The sequence below is a fragment of the Lygodium microphyllum genome, chromosome 17, assembly GCF_053477565.2.
Source record: "Lygodium microphyllum isolate KBCC chromosome 17, Lygodium_microphyllum_v1.1.10, whole genome shotgun sequence".
NCBI lineage: Eukaryota > Viridiplantae > Streptophyta > Polypodiopsida > Schizaeales > Lygodiaceae > Lygodium > Lygodium microphyllum.
The window spans coordinates 49,018,246-49,034,937 of NC_141151.1; the positions used below are offsets into that span (position 1 = coordinate 49,018,246).

General features: G+C 41.0%; 1 pseudogene; it reads right to left on the reverse strand.

The window, feature by feature from the left end:
* Window positions 1–9,045: 9,045 nt before the first annotated feature.
* LOC148021865 (endoglucanase 25 pseudogene) lies at window positions 9,046–9,721 on the reverse strand (annotated as a pseudogene).
* Window positions 9,722–16,692: the final 6,971 nt, after the last annotated feature.

Consider the following 16,692-nt stretch of genomic DNA (forward strand, 5'->3'; position numbering starts at 1 on the left):
AGCCTCTTTTAGTACCATTGGAGCAAAATGTGAAGTTGAGTGTCGACGTTGGGGATAAGATAGAAGACCCTTCTATGTTCATGAGGATGGTAGGGAGTTTGATTTACATGACTATGACAAGGCCAGACTTGAGCTATGTTGTTGGCCTTGTCAGTCAGTTTATGCAGATGCCTACAAAGCCTCATTTGGATGCGGTTAGATGTATATTGAGATATGTAAAGTCCACTTTACATTATGGAATATTTTATGAGGCAAGTAAGAATGTACATCTTTTTGGATACACAAATGGAGATTGGACTAGTAGCATGTCAAAAAGAATGTCTACTCGTGGATTCATGTTTTCCCTTAGTAGTGTAATAGTTACATGGAGTAGCAAAAAGCAACCTACAGTTGCTTTATCGACTACAGAGGTTGAATATAGAGGTGCTACTATGGCAGCATGTGAGGTGGTATGGCTACAAAAGTTATTAGGTGATTTGGATGTGCAAGGAGATGGTCTAATTGTCATTCATTGTGATAACATGAGCAACATACAGTTAGCTAGGAATCCAGTGTTCCATGCTGGGATAAAACACATTGAGGTACACTACTACTTTGTGAGAGAGATGGTACTTACAAGAGAGATTGACTTGGTATATGTCAGCACACAGGATCAGATAGCTGACATTTTCACAAAGGCACTGGGTGTAGAGAAGCTTTGAAAGTTTTGAAGCTTACTTCGAGTTGTAGAGATAGAGTTGAGCTTGAGGGGGAGTGTTGAGATGGCAAGCTCAACACTCCCCCTCAAGCTCAACATGTGCGGACATTGATGATGGACCACCTAGCTAGATAGATCCGCACATCTACACTTAGCATATTGGTGGTCATTATGATACTCACATGGACACTGACTTATCACTTATTATATTTAGTTTGTTACACCTACCTACAGCTGGCAAATATATAGCGCCAGTCGATTAGTATAGTCTGTTAGGCACTGTTTGACTTAGTATGCCACTTTCCTTTATGTTGTATCTTATCTATAGTTTGTGTACATTGTATAGTATATGGAAGAAGAAGAAAAAAATCAGCAAGAAAACGTTTTGGCCTCCATCTCTCTTCTTATGTTCGTGAGTGAGCTTCCTCTCGTGTATACAGTGTGTGTTTGGCGCAGCAACTCAAGCAAGTCCCTCCACCACGCAATTCTTGACATGATGTTCCAAGGGAGCGCCGCGGGCGACATCATGTTTGAAAAACCTACTGATGGACTACTAAAAGCCGTGCCGTGGATTGAGATTGGCGGATGCCTCGTAGTTGGTATCAGAGTACACATTGGTATAGAATACGACGTAAGCTTAAGAAATAATTTGAGTATCACACTCTAACATTAACACTATATAAATTTCGTAAAGTTTAACTTGGAATTTGTTGAAAACTTCCTAGAATTTCACACCCACAATAATTCCCAAAATGAAGCCCAAGAGAAAATGATATTTTGAAGCAAATCAAACCTTTGAAATTTAACAGGAAAGGCGAGAATGTGGAAGATGATGCAAAAATTTGGATTGAATCCATAGATGATTACTTTACTACGACTAGAACTGTCCCAACCAACCAAACCATGATAGCTAAGCTAAAGTTAATTGGCGAAGCTCAACTATGGTGGAAGCAGTGGTGCCAAGATCAAGGTGTCCCTGAAAATAGCATTACTTGGGATTTGCTAAAAGAAGCTGTAAGAGGAAGATATTTACCTCCAGCTTATCGCATCCAGAAGATGAATGAGTTCTTTAATTTGAAACAAATGGGACTAATCCTAGAAGCATATTATTCCAAGTTTGTTTTACTTCTTAAATATGCACCCTCCATGGATACTGCTCAACAAGTGTCCTGTCAAAATATGCGGGATCTAGAGCATGGCAGATGCAGAAGCTATGGAGGTTGAAAGAGGAAAAACAAACTCATAAAGACATTGACCCTGACAAAGACAAATTGTCACACAAGTGAATTAGGTTCCAAGATTGAGACACTTGGACTCATAAACACAATCTTGTGTATTGACAGTGACATGGCACTTTACTGGAAAGAAAAGAGTACTATCATTGCATTAGAAAAAGAGTGCAAGTACAATGCTTTATAGGAATTGAGTGGTGGCACTTTCTCCTACTGTGCATATGGGATTCTGGTCCTGAGCCCTCACTGCTCCTTACAAAGGGACTGAAGTAGGTGTGATTGGTAAATATCTCAACACCCCTCCTCAATCACAATCAGAAGTACAAAGTGTGTAGAGGATTTAATGAAAGCAACACCTGCAAAGTGTGGACACACCATATATTGAGATATTAGCAATCACACCTAATGTAGCCTCTTTGTATGAGGCAGTTTGGGATGAAGACATGCAAGCTGCAGGAATTCCATATGCACAGAAAGGGAAAAGTATACCCATCCAACAACTATAAAGCATTGTACTTGACTACCACTTTTCATATGGAATGAATACATGATAATTCTTTTCTTTATCAATTAGTGTCAGTCTTGTACTTGTCAGTCGTACACAAGATTGTGTTTATGAGTCCAAGCTTCCATCTTGGAACCTAATTCACTTGTGTAACAATTGTGGTCTTCAGTCAATGTCATCATGAGTTTAGTCTATGCTTATAAGTCACCATAGCCATGCTCTAGATCCATATTTTAACATGGTATCAGAGCTCAACTAAGCATGTCTTAGCATTTCTCAGGTCTCCTCTCTACTATTTCAGCTCGTCTTCATCCCTGGACAGCTCAAGATCAGTGTATGATTCATTTTCTCAACTTCATCTTCAGTAAAGCTTGTGCCATTCGTAGCTAGTCTGCATCTTGCCTCCTTTGAGCCCTTGGATCTCTTCATAGAGGCCATCTCAGCCCACGATTCCTTCTTAAGAAACATTCCTCTACTTGTGGCAAAGTGCCTTGATACATCACAATCCAACATTACTCATCATTGAGCCCAGCATTGTGTGAATTTGAGCTAGCTACCTATTCTATGCCATCATCAGGTCGTACTGCTGTCTCTACACGCACAAACCGCGATCTTTCCTGTGACCATAGGGTAATTCAAGGATGGCTCATGAGCTCTTTTCCCATCAAATGATTCATTAAATGATTCCCTCTACAGGTTGATGTAAACAAAAAACCAGTCGACTGCTAAATCCTAGAAGAATCCATAGCCATTTCAACATCAAGCTCTTGAAATTCTTCAGTTTCTCTCTCTTGCCACTCAAATTATATACCTACCACTCTGATCTTAGTCCTACTTAGTGCCAACAAAGATTTGAGCATTTAATCAAGAAGATTTGGAAGACCTTGAAGATTTGAGGCACTCATCTGAAGGACAAGCATCAAGAATAGTGAGATTTCATGCTATCACTGCCTGTGTTTTTTAAACACATTGCAAGTCAACTTGGTTGCTCATCATCTTCAATCAGTTGAAGAATTTTTTAAGTCATTCAAGATCAACTCCTTGCTAGCCATTTGGAGCTGATACCCTATCATGGAAATGTCAAATAAGAAGACATTTATATGGTTATTTCCAATGAAAAGTAACATTACACTTGTTGCTCATTTCAATTATATAGAAGATGTTTTTACTCTACCTACAGGAGGAAATGGAGCCGCTCACACTCAAGTGCAATCAATGATTCCATCTAAAGATTTTGAAGACACTCCAGCTATCTTAGTCATCGTGCAAACCTCAAAGATTGTACCTTTGCTTGAGGGGGACCATAAAGAAAAGAACCAAATGACTAATGCAAGCAAAGTCCATGAAGGAAAGATAAAAGAGAATAAATACAAGAAGAAGAAAAATCATGAAGACTCTGAAGTAGCAAGCAAAGTGAAGAACAAGTACATAATCAAAAAGAGCAAGCTGGACTACATCAACATCTACAATGAATAGAAGATCTATGTCAAAAGAAATGCTAAAAACCATAAGGGCCTCACGGTCCTTGATCCTATTTTTTATTGACTTTTTTAGTCGTGTAATGTCTAGCCCAAATGTCTTTATCATAAGCTTGTAAACTCCTCATGTAGCCTTGTACTACAGCCTCTGTAAGGCCCCTCTTACAACCTCTAGATAACCATCATGTTTGTGGTACCCACACTTAGTTTTTTCTACGACAACCTCTGGTGTTTTGCCACGTCTTTGTTCTACCCACACTTTGTAGGTATTACTTTCACTGAAGCCTCTACACACTTTGTACTTTCTAGTTGTGATTGAGGAGGGGTGTTGAGATATTAGCAATCACACCTAATGTAGCCTCTTTGTATGAGACAGTTTGGGATGAAGACATGTAGGCTACAAGAATCCCATATGCACAAAAAGGGAAAAGTGTACCCATCCAACAACAATAAAGCATTGTTCTTGACTACCACTATTCATATGGAATGAATTCATGATTATGCTTTTCTTTATCAGTTAGTGTCAGCCTTGTACTTGTCAGTCCTACATAAGATTGTGTTTATGACTCCAAGCTTCCATCTTGGAACCTAATTCACTTGTGTAACAATTGTGGTCTTCAATCAATGTCATCATGAGTTTAGTCTATGCTTACAAGCCGCCATATCCATGCTCTAGATCCATATTTTAACACCATAACCATGGCAAAACTCCACAGGCTGTTGCAAAAAAGGCTAAGTGTGGGTACCACAAACATGATGGACATCCAAAAGCTGTAGCAAGGGCCTCATAAAGTGTACAGAGGCTATAGTACAAGGCTTATTTGAGGAGTTTATAAGTTTATGTTTGAAGCACTAGGGCTAGAAACTACAAAGCTAAAAAAGTCTATCTGAATAGAAGGACTGATGAGGTTTGTCCTTCTCCTAGTAGTCTTCTTCTTCTTTTTCTTCCTTTGCTCTATTTTCTTCTTCTTCTTTGACTGCAACTAGATAGGCCTTTTGGGACCTCTTTCTAGCATGGTAGAACTTCTCGGTGTGCCCGGTCCTTTTATAGAAGTCACAGAAGAGCTGATCCTTCTTGCCTTTGTACCTATTGCCAACATATAATGCATGCTCATCTCTAGAGGTGCTTGGTTCTTCCTTAGTTTTTAACTTATTTTCCTTCTCTAAGAGTGATGCATGATCTAAGTGCACGGGGCGGATGACAGCAGCATGCTCATTTTTTGTCAGTTTTTCATATTTTTGTCAATGCTGGGCTTAGGGTGCATTAATCTTGATGTTTGTTGTCATAAGATGGAGCATCTGATGTTGAGGAAGATTTCCCTAGAAAACATCATGATCAATGGTGGCCTTTAGTGTGAGATCCATAAGCTCCAGGATGGCCTAGGTACTACCTGTCTATGGAGGCCACAGAACAGAACCTAAGAAAACTGACAATGCTGAGTAGTAGATGGGGCAATGTCAAGTTTTGAGATGATGTAATGAAGGGAACCTAGGAGAGAGAGAATGAGAAGGGAGAGATTGTAGAGAGGAGAGATAAGGAGAGAGAAAGAGGGTGATGAGGAGAGAGAAATACTAGGAGTAGAGAGAGAAAGGCAAGAAGAGGAGAGAGAAATGGCCGGCAGCCATGGAAGGACAGGGAAGAAGGTGAAGAAGGTGAAAGGACAAATGTGTATTCATCAAAATCGTCCTATGCAGTGTCCCCTACACCTTTTATACTTAGGTCAACTTGACCTAAGTATTTCCCCTCCATTACAATCCATCCCCACTCAAAATGAAGTTTTTGTCCTCAAAAACAAAGATCGGACTTATTGATATAGCCAAGTAGTGGGCTGCAGAGTACTACTCTATACAGCATTACAAGTGGTAAAAGGTAGTGAGGGGGGATTCTTGGCATAGACCCAGTAAAAGATTGCCTAATATTCAAGAGTAGTACTAGTCTATGCAGAGGGTCAAGGTCAGCCTATAGCCACACGGATCAAAAGGGAAAGTGGTATCGCTGCCATGCATTGGATCAACTTTCATAAGATCAAAGTCAAGTACAGCTGAAAGCATGATCAGCATGGTGGTATTCTCTAGCTCTTCCATAGGCCTCTCAAGCATCACCATGCTCTGTATGACTGAAGCATATGAGGCTGAAGTCACCATTGCATGGACTTCACCAACCCCTAAGTGTTGTATATTCATGGACCTTGCATTCTTAGTGATGTCCAAGCTTTTAAACTGCAGGTCTGTGGACTGACGGGGCTCCTGCATGGGGTCATGATCATCCAAATCCACATGCTGCCCATGATCTGCTTTCTTGAACTGAGGTTCTTGTTGTGGACCCATACCAAAATGGTCTTCAACAAGATCTTCTCCATCCTTTGTATCATAATATTCTAATACCAAGAGTATTTTGGCAGTATTTGCCCTGCATGTGGCTTGATGATTACAAGATATTGGCTTAGCACATCGATAGCATAAGCCCGCAGCATGCAATTCCCGTATCGTATCACTAGTAAGGCGTCTAATGCATTTAGCCTTAGATAGCAATTTACACACCTCATCACCATTGGTCAGCTTCGTAATAGTTCTGACATGGTGCTCATAGTCATCTTGCTGCTCATGTACAATAGATGGTTGTCCCTGCTCATGACCATAATGCTCATGCTATCCATATGGATGGTCATACCAATGTGGCTGCTGCTCATAATGATATTCATGCTGTCCATACTGCATATGGTGATAATAGCCCTGTTGCACATCAGAGGGACAATTTGGTTGAGCATATGCATTTGCTTCCACTGATGTTTGCTGCTCACGTACATAAGCATGCTGCTCATATACAACAGATGGCTGTCCATGCTCATGACCATAATGCTCATGCTATCCATATGGATGGTCGTAGCAATGTGGCTGCTGCTCATAATGATACTCATGCTGTCCATACTGCATGTGGTGATAATAGCCCTACTCCGCATCACACACATAACCGTCATAAGCATGCTGCCTTGGATCATTGATCCCACAGCATTAGTCATGCTGTCCATAATCTCTATGAGAATGCATGTCACAAAAATTTTCATGCTGCTGCCCAAATACATCTATTTGCTGTTGCCTACTACCAAAACTTTGGTCATATTGTTGCCCATAAACATGCTATCCAAGATTGCATGATGACTGTCCTACATGACTACAATGGTGTCCTTGCATCCTAGGCTGACCATAAGTATGATGATTGGCAAGTCCATGAGCATAGGTATCGGCATGATGTCGGTCATAATCACTTGCTTGCCGCTCCTGCATTGCATCAGGGTCTCCATGAGGCAGCTGCCCATATGGTTGCGTGGCATAGGAATCTCCATATGCATGCTGCTGATAGGAACCGTGTTGTTGTCCATAGGAACAATGTGGTTGAGTATATGCATACATGCTGCCTACTAATGTTATTCCTTTAAACTTCAGACCATGTAAACAACTGTTGCCCACTAGTGCTTCAAGCCTCAGAACTGCTGCTCACTATTGCTGCAGATTTCAGACCACTTAAGCAACTGTTGCTCACTATTCAAGGCTCACAAACATATTCACCGATTTTCTTAGAAGGGCATCGGTTAGTCACGTGATAGCAAACCAGTTTCTTTCAAAGATGCCCAAAAGTTTGTCACTGCAGATGACACTGATGTTGAACCTACCAGCCCTTATATTGACAAAGATCCTTCTGAATATTTCTCTTCTAAATATTCTTTACCCTTTTCAGATGGGGAAGATCACGTTTCTTTTTGTGTCAGGGTTGCCACTTTAAAAAGAAGAAGATCAAACTCTAAAGAAAATGAGAGTTTCTTGGGAGGTGCCTATCTGCACGATCGAGACGTTTTGGGTCATTGTCACAGGGAGCACAAATCCTGTGTTGATTACTAGGATTCTATGAGGCTTGCATCTGTTTCTATCAATAAGAAAAGCTTTTGAACCATTGCTAGATACCAAAAGTACAAGCTTCTTCCTAATGAATCCACTTTTTTTTTAAAAGCATCATTGGAAGCATTGTTATCTCCCTTGGTGATCTCCCTAATGCTTTTCAAATCTAGGAAACTGTCCAGCCATGCCCTTAGCTGAGGTAAGAGTCAAAATCTGTCTGTTTGAAGGCCTTGTTGCAGTAGATCTTTTGTATTACCACACTTCATCAATAATGACTCCATTATTGCATAGACCTCACAACCATCACAAAATGACTGTTGTCTGCATGTACTTATCCTTCACCAAGAAAAATGCAACCTTATGATGAAACAACTTGGGTGCCAAACTCAAATTAGTACCTGTAACCTTCTCCCCATTAATGAAATACCCATGAACCTTCAAGTGGTCACCTAAAGCTTGCAACTCTGCAACGAATGCTTCCTCAGTACTATCACTTGGGTCCTTGCTATCTGCAAACTAGAGCTGATGCGCTTGATGTTTCTTGAAGTGGTGCACAATTGATTGCATCATCTTACACTAGACAAATCACATTGGTGTACTAGAACTCGCTAAGGCTTTCCTATTGTGGAGTAGCCTGTGGAGTGCCCTCCATTAGAGGAACTTCATGGCAAGGCATTACCAGTCCCTGCTACAAGCAGATCAACTGAATGCTATAATACCCTGGGAAAGTCTTGCATGTTCAATTCTGGCACGGATGATGGACTTGGGTTCAAGGGTCTGATGATTGGGCACAACAGGCACAAAGCTTATGAGCTTTCAAAGTTTGATGCATTCTTGACAACAACCACGCATAGGACAAGATTAATTGTCACTGGTTCAGATTTCCTCTTTGCCCCCAATGCGCGCTATGCAAAGGAGCTTGAGAACCTCAGGAAAGAGGATCTCGAGAACTAGAGAACCATCATTCGTGAAGAGTTTGCGCCTGTAAATGTAGAGTATTTCCAGAAATCTGAATCCTGATCATGCGCTAACAGCTGAAGAGAATCGGCATGGAGATCTGCTGAACAAGTGTCTTTTCCTTAGTGGCAGGGTGGACATGAGGATGATTGAGAAGACTATCTTGTACCTGATTGGGTCTGGCATGGATCCTCAAATAGAGAAGAGCCCTTAGTTGGCTTTTATCCACACATCCTTCCAAGAGAGGGCCATCTCAGCACAGCCAAGTCAGAGCAAGCACCACATGAATACACTGGATGATCATAATCCATGTCTTTTGGTTTCTCCCAACAGTAATGGTCATTAGGGCTGTCCCATCTTTGGGTCCACCTACACCCCCTTGTCCATACAACTAACTGGTACTTGGTGCCGAAGCATTGAACGTCTTGAGCATGTAATCCGTGCCCTATTTAATGAGCTCCTTGACATGATCAAGTTCCCCAATGGCTTCATACTTTGGACTATACTCTATGACACTCCAGCTCAAAATTGTGATAGTGAAGGCACTAGGAAACCCAAACTTGATATTGTCACCAGCATCATAGTAACCACCCACTAAATGCACATTTGCAGCCGATCCATCTTTTAGACCTGAATTCCCTCTCGAGGTGATGTTGTTATGCTTGGGTAGTTTGCCAGATTTTTGTGTATTGAAGAAAAGAAGAACCTTGTGCAAAGCTTGCGAGTAATTGTCCTTAGGAGGTGGCGCTGGATGGTGGTGCAGCACCGTCTTCACAATTAGAGTTACCAAGCCTGGAATGAAAATGGCGGCCACGAAACTGCCTACAACGTAGCAAAATAGCTTCCTACTGCATACCATATAGCCAAGATCCACATATTTCTTCTTCTTCTTCTCGCTTGGCCCTAGAAGCCAACTCTGCTGTGTCTCCTCCAGCCTTTGCAAGGCAGCTCGGTCCATGTCCAAGTTTCGACTCCTGTCATCGTCTGTGGCCGTGACAAGAACAACAAGTCTGTCAAGGACCTCGTGCTACCCCTATTCAAGACTTCCTTGTTGTCACTATGGAGGAAGAGTGGCCTTTTAGCTCAGCGCGCACACTAGAAATTTATTCATTTGGCAGGGTAAGCCTCGCTTTGTCCCCCGTATGCGTGCACCTAGCAACATTTGTTCAAAGCATGCAGGATGCAGTCATGTTTCTGGAGTACAGGCTAGAAGAGGATGCCTATGAACTCGCCCTTGAGAGGATGCAAGTGAATCCCCTAGCCTTTGAGAAGCTATGGTGTAGGGAGATCAGTAAAGCATCTGTAGAATCCCAAGCATCAAAAGATACAACGGCGGAAAAGAAGCTTGTGCTTTGTACAGAGCTGGCTCTAAGCATTGAATGCCTCCTTTGTGATGCAAGAAGCTTCATACGAAGCGGAATTCATGGCTCATAGTTTGCCATGACATGCTTTTCCTTAGATTTTGAGGGGGGGGGGGAGGGGGCTGGAGCTTCATCAAGTACAAACATTTTAAAGGCAGCTCAGGCCTGTCAAACGTTCTTGAGCTTGAGGCTTGATAGAAAGCCTAGGTAGGCTCCTTCAAGCCAACAAACTGATTTTGTTGCCTCAGCCCCTGTCCTGAAGTGGCACAATAGTGCTGAAGACATCCTCTTGTCCTCCAAACAGCCACATACCCCCAGCTAAGGGCCCAAGAATCACAGCCACATGGGATTTGGATCTTGTTCCATGAATAGTCCTGTTCTTAAGCACCTCTGTTGGAAATGGTCCACATAAACCTTCAAATGCTGCACGCCCAAATTTGTCTCTAACACCAGAAGCAACACATCCTGAGAAGAGGTTATGTGATAGGGAGAGGTATTGCAGACACGACAGATGCCATAGCTCGAGGGGTAGAGGACCTTGAAGGGAGTTGTTGGGCTGAGGTACAGGAGGAGAGTGGAGCCTTCAAACCTGATTTGAACCAGTAGTTTGTCTCTGATCTATGACTGCATATACCTTCAGTCCATCATCCACAAGAACAGGAGAAGTGATTGTGGCCATCAACACTGAGCTTGTCCTCTTCAATGCAGGCTGAGCCTCAAACCCTTATTTAATGCAAAATAGAGGAGTTCAAGCTGGGGCAGCCTTGTGCTTGGCAGGAGTGACAGACAATTTCAGGGATTTGCCTACTGGCTCTTTGCAGCGCCTTTGCCCTCGCATCATTAAGCTGCTAAATGGTACAACGTTTACTACCAAGGCTGCACTACTATTGGCTATAGCAAATATTGTCCATGCAGGTGGAGCTACGTCTCATCAATCCCTGTTTATGCAAATGGCCCTTTAGGCCTTCCAGACCCAAGTCCACATGAGAGATTAAAAGGGCAGATGCAGACATTGATCTTGCAGCAGCAAATGTTATGCTTCCGCAAAGTTTACTGCACCTCTAATTGCTCCTTGCTTTGAGAAGATTCGCTCTACTGCCGTACACCGTTGGCCGATGCAGTCACTGAACGAGTCAGAGGGGGAGCCGGAACCTCCCTTCCGCGCGGAGCTTTCTCCTTGCTTCGACATTCGCTGCCATCGCTAGTACCTTAGACCTCTGATTCGCGAAATTTCCAGGCTAAGGCTAACAAAAGGCTTTGGTGGAGGCTTCCATGAGAGCAGCCTTCGTAATCTTTACAACTTTGTTAAGGACGACAGTCCGAATTGATCCTCCTGCGGGACGACTAAGCTGCATTGCTGCGCGAAAGCAGCAGCATGACAAAGTTCTTCAAATCTTGCAACAAAGCAGCCAACTCGAAGACAAGAAATGCATCCTCTCTCAAGGTCGAGCTCCATGCCTCAAAATCAACAAGATCTTCTCCCCTTTCCTGCTCATAGATTTTGTTTTGAATCATGGGACAGTGCTCAAAGAAGAAGGATCCTTCCCAGCATGGAAGAAGAGTAGAAGTAAGATCTTGGGCTACAAGACTCCATAGCTTTCAAGAAGCTTAAAGGGAGAAGAAGAAGACCGCCTTTACAAAAAGTAATTGAAACCAAAGCCTTCACCAACTCTGTGGCTCCTCTTTCAAGAATTTACCTCTAAATTTTGCTTGGGATTTGAAAATGAGCTGCCATCTTTGTCTGTCTGCCTCCATTTTTGGTCCAAGCTCCGTTTAAAACTCCAAGAAAGGTTGCCATGTCTAGTACTTCTTGATTGCTATGGTTCTTCAATGTTGTACCTGTGCACAGTAGGGTTTCCTGAAACTGACAAGAAACTAAATGTAAAGAAGGAGAGAGAAAGGAAGGATCTAAAAACTAAGCTCTGATACCAACTGTAATGAAAGGAACCTAGGAGAGAGAAGGAGAAGGGAGAGATTGTAGAGAGGAGAGAGAAGGAGAGAGAAAGAGGGTGACGATGAGAGAGAAAGACTAGGAGTAGAAAGAGAAAGGCAAGAAGAGGAGAGAGAAATGGCTGGCAGCCATGGAAGGACAGGGAAGAAGGTGAAGAAGGTGAAAGGACAAATGTGTATACATCAAAATCGTCCTATGCAGTGTCCCCTACACCTTTTATACTTAGGTCAACTTGACCTAAGTATTTCCCCTCCATTACAGATGATAGCATCAGTAGTGGGAGAACACTTCTCCAGAAGGAAGCTCGGTAAGATTTGGCTTGTGGAGTGACATACAAGAGCTTCAATCTGACATGGTGATGCTGGCTATGGCAACCATGAAGGCAAGCTTGAAGGTGGAGATGGAAAGTGAGTTTATAGGCTGAGACTAAGATGGGTAGAGATGGATCAATTTGTGAAGAGCTACTAAAATGAGTTAAGCCATACTCAGCTACGCTCTGGTACCATGTCAAAATACGTGGGATCTAAAGCATGGCAGATGCGGAAGCTTTGGAGGTTGAAAGAGGAAAAAGAAACTCATGAAGACATTGACCTTGACAAAGACAAATTGTCACACAAGTGAATTAGGTTCCAAGATTGAGACTTGGACTCATAAACACAATCTTGTGTATTGACAGTGACATGACACTTTACTAGAAAGAAAAGAGTACTATCATTGCATTAGAAAAAGAGTGCAAGTACAATGCTTTATAGGAATTGAGTGGTGGTACTTTCTCCTACCGTGCATATGGAATTTTGGTCATGAGCCCTCAATGCTCCTTACAAAGGGACTCAAGTAGGTGTGATTGTAAATATTTTAACATGTCCAAGTTCTGCAATGGGCTGAATTCTCCTCTAAACACTCATTTGGAATCAATGCGTCCAGTAGACCTCCAAGATGCTTTGATTTGAGCTGCTCCTATTGGGCAGGAAGTACAATTAAATCCTAACAATAATAAGTTCTAAAGCTACAATAACCAGAAAAAGGGAGGATTCAAAGGTCAAGTAAAAAGAACCCAAGGCCAATTTTACCAAGGTCAGAAGAAAAAGGCAAAATCCAATGCAATTGGAAATTTTGTTCCTACCAAGGGAAATAAGAATGGTCTTAGGTGCTTTCACTGTAATGAGCCAAGACATTTCAGGAAAGATTTTCCAAAGCTTGGTGGAAACCATCACCAAGGCCAGTTTCGAGGTCAAGGTAGAGCTGCCCAAGGCCGTGGTCAAGTAGCTATGGAAAAAGGAATAACATTAAATATTACCCTAAAAGAGACTAATAGGGAGGAAGCCCTACTATGAAAGAAGATATTGAAAGAGCAATTGTTCATGTTGCATTCCACAGGAAAGGTCCAAATCGTCATTATTCGGTAATATAGACACCAGCTAGTCATCGAGGTAAATCACTTAAAGTTTTGATTAACTATGGAAGTACACACTCATTTATTTCACCCAAGTGTACTAAGAAGTTAGAAATAGATATAGTAAATGCATCAAAACTACTTATGGAATTAACAAATGGAAAGAAAGTAGTACCTTCTACACAGTAAACTGCCAAGGTAGAGTTTAACCTAGGAGAAAATCTTTCAAGTATGAGGTTTAGAGTAATGAACTTAGGAGCTTATGAATGTTTACTAGGAATGGATGGGCTGATTCCCAATGATGCTCATATCCATTGTGGAAAAGGTCAAGTCACATTTTAGGATTTGAACGGTGAAATAGCAACTGGACAAGGTGAAATAGAGAAACCTAAAGTTCAATTAGCAAAAGCTTCTTGAATTGTGAAAGGCTTGAAGAAAGGATTACTTGTTTACTTGATCAAGCTTAACAAGGTAAATCAAGATGGTCAAATAGAAGAACCATCCTGGTTAAAAGAGTACGCTGACATATTTCCTGAAGAGCTAACTAAGTTACCTCTAGAAAGAGGAGTTGGTCATGAGATCAAACTTGTTCCAAGAGCCGCTCCAGTTACAAAAAGACCTTACAAAATTCTATTACTGAAGCCATCAAACTAAAAGAGCAACTCAAACAACTACTAGAACAAGGGTATATTCAGCCAAGTAGTTCACCATGGGGAGCCCCAGTATTGTTCCAAAAGAAGAAAGATGAAACTCTCCGTCTTTGTATCAACTACCAAGGGCTAAACCAAGTAGCAATAAAGAATAAGTACCCGATCTTGAGGATAGACGAGCTTCCAGATCATCTACAAGGAGCAAGGATCTTTTCTAAGATCGATCTTTGGTCAGGATATTATCAGATCAGAGTCAAGAATGAAGATATTCCAAAGACCACCTTCAACACAAGATACGATCATTTCAAAATCATTGTGATATTATTTGGGTTGACAAATGCCCTAGCTACCTTCAACAAGTTAATGCATGACATTTTCAGACCTCATATTGATGACTTTGTTCTTGTATTCTTTGATGACGTCCTAACTTATTCTAAGGAGGAAGAAGATTATGAACCGCATCTTCGCATTGTCCTATATACAATGAGAGCACACAAGTTGTATGCCAAGAAGAAGAAGTGTGCCTTATTCAAAAGGAAGATTGAATACTTGGGATTCATAGTGTCTGCTGAAGGTATATCAGTAGATCCTGCCAAGGTCAAGGATGTTTAAGATTGGCCACCCCCAACCACTATCAAGGAAGTGAGAAGTTTTCTAGGCCTGACAAGATGGTATAGGATATTCATAATCAGAAACCATGCCCAAATTGCAGCACCTCTTACAGACCTACTCAAAAAGCAAGTTGCCATTAATTGGACGCCAATTGAACAGTCTAGCTTTAAGCAACTAAAGCATAGTTTGACAACTGCTCCTATTTTAAGGCTACCTAACTTAAGCAAGGAATTTGAAGTTGCCATCGCAGATGCTAGCTCTCTTGCATTGGGATGTGTACTAATGCAAGAAGGTCACCCCGTAGCTTACTCTTCAAGAAAATTGAAAGCCCATGAAAAGAGATATGCTACTCATGACTTTGAGTTATTAGCTATGATTCATGCTCTCAAATTATGGAGACATTACTTACTCGGAAATAAGTTTTCCTCAGTCACAAATCATAAAAGCCTTAAGTGGATTTTTACTCAACCTGATCTTAAAATGAGACAACGACGGTGGATCAAAATTCTGCAGGAGTATAACTTTGAAATTAAGTTCAAACCTGGTAAATAAAATGTAGTAGCAAATGCCCTTAGTTGTAAAGCCTTCCTTAATGCTCTTATCACTGAATAACCATCTAGGGCAGAAGTTATAGCTATAATGGTATCAATGACAACTAATCCTATCATCGAGTTGACCAAGGATGAAGCAAATAAGGACCTAGACTATCAACAATTGTTTTGGGAAGTTCAGAATAAGGAACAAGATTCCAAACTCAAGACTAACTATCAAGAATTCTCTACAGATGAAGACAAAGGACTTGTTTATTTCAGAATGAGACTATGCATTCCTTTGAGTCAAAAACTCTCAAGAGAAGGATACTTTGGGAAGCACATGATTCTCCTTTTTCAGAAAACCTCGGATATGCAAAAACTCTTAATGCTATTAGGAAAAGCTATTACTGGCAAAAACTCAAGGGTGATGTACTTAAGTATGTCACTGAATGTATAAATTGCCGAAGGGTAAAATTTGAACGTGTCAAGTTACCAGGAAAACTCCAACCACTTGACATTTCCCAGATGCAATGTGAGTTTATTAGCATGGACTATGTAGTTGGGTTACTGTGTGTACAAGGAGGATATAACTCAATAATGGTGATAGTAGACATGCTAACAAAGGTCACTCATATTATTCCAACAAAAACCAATTACAAAGCTTCTAATATTGCTAGAATTTTTGTAAAAGACATTTTTAGGTTACATGGGTTACCTAAAAGGATCATTGGTGATCGTGATTCTCCTTTCACATCAAATTTCTGGAAGAGTTTATTTGAAGTCATTGGAACCCACAGTACTGCTTATCATCTACAAACTAATGGGCAGACACAACGAGTTAATCAAGTGATTGAGGATATTTTGCACACATATTGTAGCAAGGAACCTAAAAGGTGGGTTCAATATCTATTCTTAAAGGAATTTTCTTATAATGCTTCCTATCATCGAAGTATTTAGATGACTCCATTTTAGGAAAATTTGTCACGTGATAGGATTGAAAAGGTGATTGAGTTGAGAAAACTACAAGAAGGAGTCACCAAAAATATGAAAATCATGCACGACCATCTACAAAAATTAATTTATTGAATATTTGAAACTCAAATCATAATACAATCAAAAGAAAAATGGGCAGTGCAAAGGGATGAAATGCTCATCAGATAAAAACCCATTTTTGGTGCCAAAAGGTATGTTCGCATGGATAAAGAACAAAACCTCATAAAAAACACACACAATCCATAAAAAATTAGTACCAGAAAATCCATAGCTCAAAACGAGGTAAGAGATCAAAATGCCAGAAGAACATATCAAATGCTTCAAAAATTTATAGCAAAAAATTCATGGCTTGAAACAAAGAGCACTAAAAAGGAAAACTATGCCATTCAAAGGAAAAAACGAGGTCATGATAGGAAAATCCACTTCTTGCACAAAC